The following is a 6,000-nucleotide window of genomic DNA, read 5'->3' on the forward strand; positions in this document are numbered from 1 at the left end:
AGAAGGGATCATAGTTCACTTATTGCAGTTAACAGTTTGCTGGCAGTACAGCAACCCTAAAATTAGCCTATTTTCAGAAACTAAAAGAAATTCTAAAGAAAAATCTGGCAGCTGCAAGGAGACGCACAAGATACTCTTCTGTGGGTAAGATACTGGACAGTATATAGTACTAAGAGAAAGCCATGACAAAGACAATCAAGCTGCAGAAGTATCTATAAAGACATCATTAAGTATTCAAAAGAAAGAAGAAGCTATGTAAGAACCAAACACACATACATAAAATTCACTTGAACTATCCATTTTCAATAAATGAAAAAAGAATCAGAATCAGATCCCATAAACAAACTAAAACCTATACCAATGCTCAATTTACAAAATGAAATAACCTTGTCAATCAGATTTTAGCCTCAAATTTCTTAAGGGCTCTGAACTCTCGTTATGTCTATTTAAATGCAAGTACTCAGGCCACTTGAAGATCAGAAACAGAGTAAGACAAGAGTTTTCAAAAACGAAATATTTGTTGTTTAAGAAAGATTGGTAGCAACTGAATTTTTTTAATGTTAAAAAAAGGAACTTGACTACTCCAACGTGAACATAATTCTGTTGTTATCAGCTGGAGATAATTTAGAGACAAAAGGGAAACTCACTGAATTCCTACTGCTCAAATACACCCCAATATGGGGTGGAAAATCACAACAGCTAAACTTAGAATTTCCTTAAGACTATCCCTGGGAAAGCACAAAAAACATACAAATATTACCTCCCCTGACAGAAAAAAAGGCTACAGAAGATTAAAGAAACACAGTAAGAGAAGTTCAGATTGAGACCAAGAAGCTTCAAATCCCACACCTTAATAAAACCTATTATAAAAGCTATTCTGAATTTTATTTATATACAATTTTGTTATAAATGTATATATACACATATATACACAGACACAAGATAATTTTATTTATATACAAGTTTAAAAGCCAGCTTAGTAATAAAAGAACAGCACGCCACTTGTAAAACCTCAAGCTTAACTACTGGCTTACAATTTGAAAGCCCATCTTCCAATTCAAATGCCAAACCACCATGAAAAATATTTGGTCTGAATCTAACTTAAATTCTCCAATAAACGGAGTGAAACAGAATAACCATGTAAAAGAGTTTTTTTTTAATCTAGTCAATATTTTTTAAACCATAAGTAAATGAAAACTGGCACCAAGTGAATGTTAGAGCCAAACAATTGCAATTTAAAATAATTTAATCCTCAATTTTTAAAATATATTTAATTTCTAAACATAACTACAAACAAAAAATGGCTTATACTATATTGAGAGAAAAATATTTTAGCCAATTTACTTTTTTAGAGTGGCATTTTTAATTAAGGACACCTTAATTTTTTTTTTTAATTATACTTTAAGTTCTAGGGTACATGTGCACAATGTGCAGGTTTGTTACCTATGTATACATGTGCCATGTTGGTGTGCTACACCCATTAACTCATCATTTACATTACATATATCTCCTAATGTTATCCCTCCCCCCACCCATGGATACCTTAATTTCATTACAGCACAGGCTTTTTTTTTTTTTCCCCTACCAGCTTACCTGATATTTCCTACTTTACTAACAATCAGATAAAAAGATTAAACTATCTGTGTTCCTGTCTGGCAAAAATGGCTTACCAATATCACCTTAAAATATCCACTACTCATTACCATAGTTTTGAGGGGGGAAAAGTAAAAAAAATTTTTAAAATCCATTTAATTTTGAATAAAATACAAGTTATAAACTTCAGGGATCTTTGTGTCAAAGCAAAAAGATATATAACAACTACTAACTTAAAAAAATATATATACATACTTACACTAATGTCACTAAGAACATTAGATGCCTGTTCATGCTTTAGATTTCCTTTAATTACATGATATGACAACTCATAGAGAGCTTGCTGGAAATCTGTTGAACATAAGAGAAATAATGTAAGGATACAGTCTCTTGAACATGAAAAGTAAATCTATATATTTCCTACATCTCAGAATTATTATAAACATCAATAATGAAAAATATAATTCTAATGCTTTTCCTCTAGCACTTTTTTCTTTTATTTTCACAAAAACACAAAATTAAAAGGTTAGAAAAATGTTAACCATCTCTCCACTACTATAACTACAGCTTGAGCATTCCTTTCCAGTTTTTTCTGTATGTCTACAGATTTTACATATTTAAATTCACCATGCACATCATATAGCATTCTGATTCCCCCCAAAACACTTTTAAAGCACTTTTTCATGCTACTCAAGTCTCTATAATTATTTTCAATGAACTCTAGCAAGTGGATTCAAACCAATCATTCTCCTCACCAGTAGACTTCAGATATATACTCAATTCAATCTCAGGGCTACAGTGGCAACAGATAAAGAATAGCAGTAAATATACTACCGAGTTTTAACCATACCCTAGTGTGAGAGAAATTTCTCCCCAAATCTAAATCTCTTTGTCCCATAAAAATCAAACAAAAAATACATGTATAAAATGGCAGTTCTATGATAACTGTCAACCACAAGTAGCAACATTCACTATTAATTACCACAGTCCCCTTTCCTGAAGAAAGATATTTTGGTTTTGGAGTGGGTAGTTAGTGGTCAGGTGAACACTTCCTTCTGGTCATCTTTTTCCTAAGTCCCATATACTGAAAACTATACCTCCTTCCAATCATGAAAAGTAGTGAAACAAGAAGCTTTAAAGATGCTAATGTAAAATAAAGTCTATTTATAATCTCCTTTTGAGTGGAATCAAAATTTTTTCAGAACCAAACAGCAAGTTAAAAAATAAAATATTTTAAAAATCTTCTTAGCCAGCCACAGTGGCTCACACCTATAATCCCAGCACTTTGTAGGGCCAAGGCAGGAGGACGGCTTGAGCCTAGGAGTTCGAAACCAGCCTAGGCAACATAGGGAGACCTTATCTCTACTAAAAAAAAAAAAAAAAAATTAGCCAGGTGTGGTGGTGCACACCTGTTATGCCAGCTACTCGGGAGGCTGAGGCGGGAACTTAAGCCCAGGAGATCAAAGTTGCAATGAGTTGTGATAGCACCATTGTCTCAAAAAATAAAAATAAAAATAAAAATAAACTTCTCCCCTGCTATGACTCCTAGCCACAAAAAGGAACATAATAGAAATCAAAATGTATATAAATCCCCCCTTAATGAAAATACTATTTTGCAGTAAAATTAACTAGTCCATTAAATCATTTGCTATTATTTGCTATTGCTAATAATTATTCCAATTATTTATGAAGAATTCTTTATTAAATATATTCTGCCTATTTGACAACTGTATCTACATTGTGCTTTTAAATAACAATATAAAAACAAAGGAAAAAATTTCTATATTTTGGTATCATAGGTACAAGAGGTCAACTTTATGCTTTGTATTTCCATGAATAAAATGCTTTACAACAAACAACAAATAATACTTACTTAAAATTTTCCAGACAATTAAGGTGGTTTTTTTGGCTTTTTTTTTTTTTAAAGCAATAACAGAAGAACAAAATAGCCAATTATCAAAAACTAAGGTCCCATGAGAATACGTCCTCTGGTACTCATAGGGGACCAGGGAAGTCTAATCTTAATCACAGAAGGAGACTAAAATAGAGAACAAGTGACCTGGGTCATTTTGCTGACACTAAAGTGACATAAGAACAATCACATTGTAATCCACACAGCAGCAACAAATAGTCCCCAGATCACAAGTTTTCTTTTTTTTTTTTTCTTTTGAGACAGAGTCTTGCCCTCCAGGCTGGGGTACAGTGGCGCAATCTTGGCTCACTGCAACGTCTGCCTCCTGGGTTCAAGCACTTCTCCAGCCTCAGTCTCCCAAGTGACTGCAATTACAGGCTTCCACCACCACGCCCAGCTAATTTTTATATTTTTGGTAGAGATAGGGTTTCACCATGTTGACCAGGCTGGTCTTGAACTCCCAACCTCAAGTGATCCACCCGCTTTGGCCTCCCAAAGTGCTGGGATTATACGCGTGAGCCACCAGGCCCGGCCTAATTCACGAGTTTTCTAAATGCCTATTTAAAAATGGTTATGAACTCCTATTGTGTTTTATCCATAGGAACTGTTAAGTGGTGGTTTAAAACTATCAGGCTAGTTCCACAGAAACCTATAAAATCTATATTGCAGGTGAAAAACTTTATATTTACAATGAGGAGGAAAACTTACAACCCTTATAGTTATCCACAAAAAAATTCAATAAAATATTTTATCTTAATGTTAACACTTCAGAAAGAGTAGTTTTAAGAATAGCCACTAGAGGCCCGGCGCGGTGGCTCAAGCCTGTAATCCCAGCACTTTGGGAGGCCAAGGCGGGCGGATCACAAGGTCAGGAGACCGAGACCATCCTGGCTAACGTGGTGAAACCCTGTCTCTACTAAAAATACAAAAAATTAGCCGGGCGTGGTGGCAGGCACCTGTAGTCCCGGCTACTCGGGAGGTTGAGGCAGGAGAATGGCATGAACCCAGGAGGTGGAGCTTGCAGTGAGCCGAGATGGCGCCGCTGCACTCCAGCCTGGGTGACAGAGCGAGCGAGACTCTGTCTAAAAAAAAAAAAAAAAAAAAAAAAGAATGGCCACTAGAAGGTACTTCTAGAGATTCTTAGTTTTTGCGGGGTTTGAATGTTGAAGACACCAGTTCTTGGTTATGTCTAATATTACTAGTACTACTCATGTTTGTTTTTTAAACAATAATGTACTGTTTATTTTCAAATAGCTAGAAGGGATTTTTAATTTTCCCAACACAAAGAAATGATAAATGTTTGAGGTGATACACTACACATATTTGATCATTACACATTATATACACGTATCAAAATATCACACTGTACCCCAATTACTCATGTTCATTAGCCATCATTACAATGTTGTTTCATTGGCAGTGGCTAGGGTGGGGGGAAGGTGATTTATAAAAGAAACAAGGAGAAGCAGTGTGTGCAAGGGAAACTGCCTGCCTGAAATGAAATTAATTCAAGGGAAGGGCAGAAAGAAAGGTCAGAGGGAACACTGCCTGAACTCAAACCCCTAAAACAGAAAAGAGATTCTGAAGAAATGACATTCAGTCAGTTTCCTGCTAGGACAACAAACTGGAGCCCCTCAAACCAAAGCCTGCCTGTTGACAGAGATCAGCCAAGGAGTGTATGTGTTAAGGAAGCAGGCAAGGGTAAGAGAAGGAGAGCAATGGCAATTCAGCCAATAAGGCCACACTAATAACTATTTCTGGTTTCACATGTGAATCAGAACCATGCAAATAAACAATAATCTAATAGTTATTAAAGATCCAGAGTCACATGGTTACACTATTTACACTATCATTTATTGAAAATTCTTCTATATTATCCACCTAATGTTTCTATCAAACAAGATCAAAGTTAACTGAGATGTTAAAAACTGATTTTAAACACGGGGAAGAAAAAAGATAAAGTACCCAAGTATTTTTAGAAAGGAGTCTTTTTGTACATTCTTATACTTCTGACAGTCAACTAACTTAAACAAGAATACATTACTGTCTATCAACCTCAAAAATCTTTTGAGTGATCATGCAATTTTATGAGCAGGATAAACAAGAAAATAATTTGGGGGGTGGCAGGCTAGGAGTGTTAACTCTTAAAACAGGTCTTACCCATATGACAGGGTGAAAAATGGCTTTTTCATTTGTTAAAAAAACATTTTCGGCCGGGCACGGTGGCTCACGCCTGTAATCCCAGCTCTTTGGGAGGCTAACGTGCGCGGATTACCTGAGGTCAGGAGTTCGATACCAGCCTGGCCAACATGGTGAAACCCCATCTCTACTAAAAATACAAAAATTCGCCAGGCGTGGTGGCGGGCGCCTGTAATCCTAGCTACTCATGAGGCTGAGGCAGGAGAATCACTTGAACCTGGGAGATGGAGGTTGCTGTGAGCCAAGATCGTGCCACTGCACTCCAGCCTGGGTGACAGAGTGAGACTCCATCTCAA

General features: G+C 35.9%; 1 protein-coding gene across 1 annotated transcript in view; it reads right to left on the reverse strand.

Moving 5' to 3' along the window:
* Positions 1–6,000, reverse strand: part of THOC2 (THO complex subunit 2) — a 110,268-nt gene that overhangs the window by 102,253 nt on the left and 2,015 nt on the right. The window contains exon 2 of the mRNA XM_058441429.1: positions 1,853–1,944. The gene's annotated coding sequence lies outside the window, so the exon portion shown is untranslated. The remainder of the gene's footprint in view (positions 1–1,852; positions 1,945–6,000) is intronic.

The sequence above is a fragment of the Hylobates moloch genome, unplaced genomic scaffold (assembly GCF_009828535.3).
Source record: "Hylobates moloch isolate HMO894 unplaced genomic scaffold, HMol_V3 SCAFFOLD_7, whole genome shotgun sequence".
Lineage (NCBI taxonomy): Eukaryota > Metazoa > Chordata > Mammalia > Primates > Hylobatidae > Hylobates > Hylobates moloch.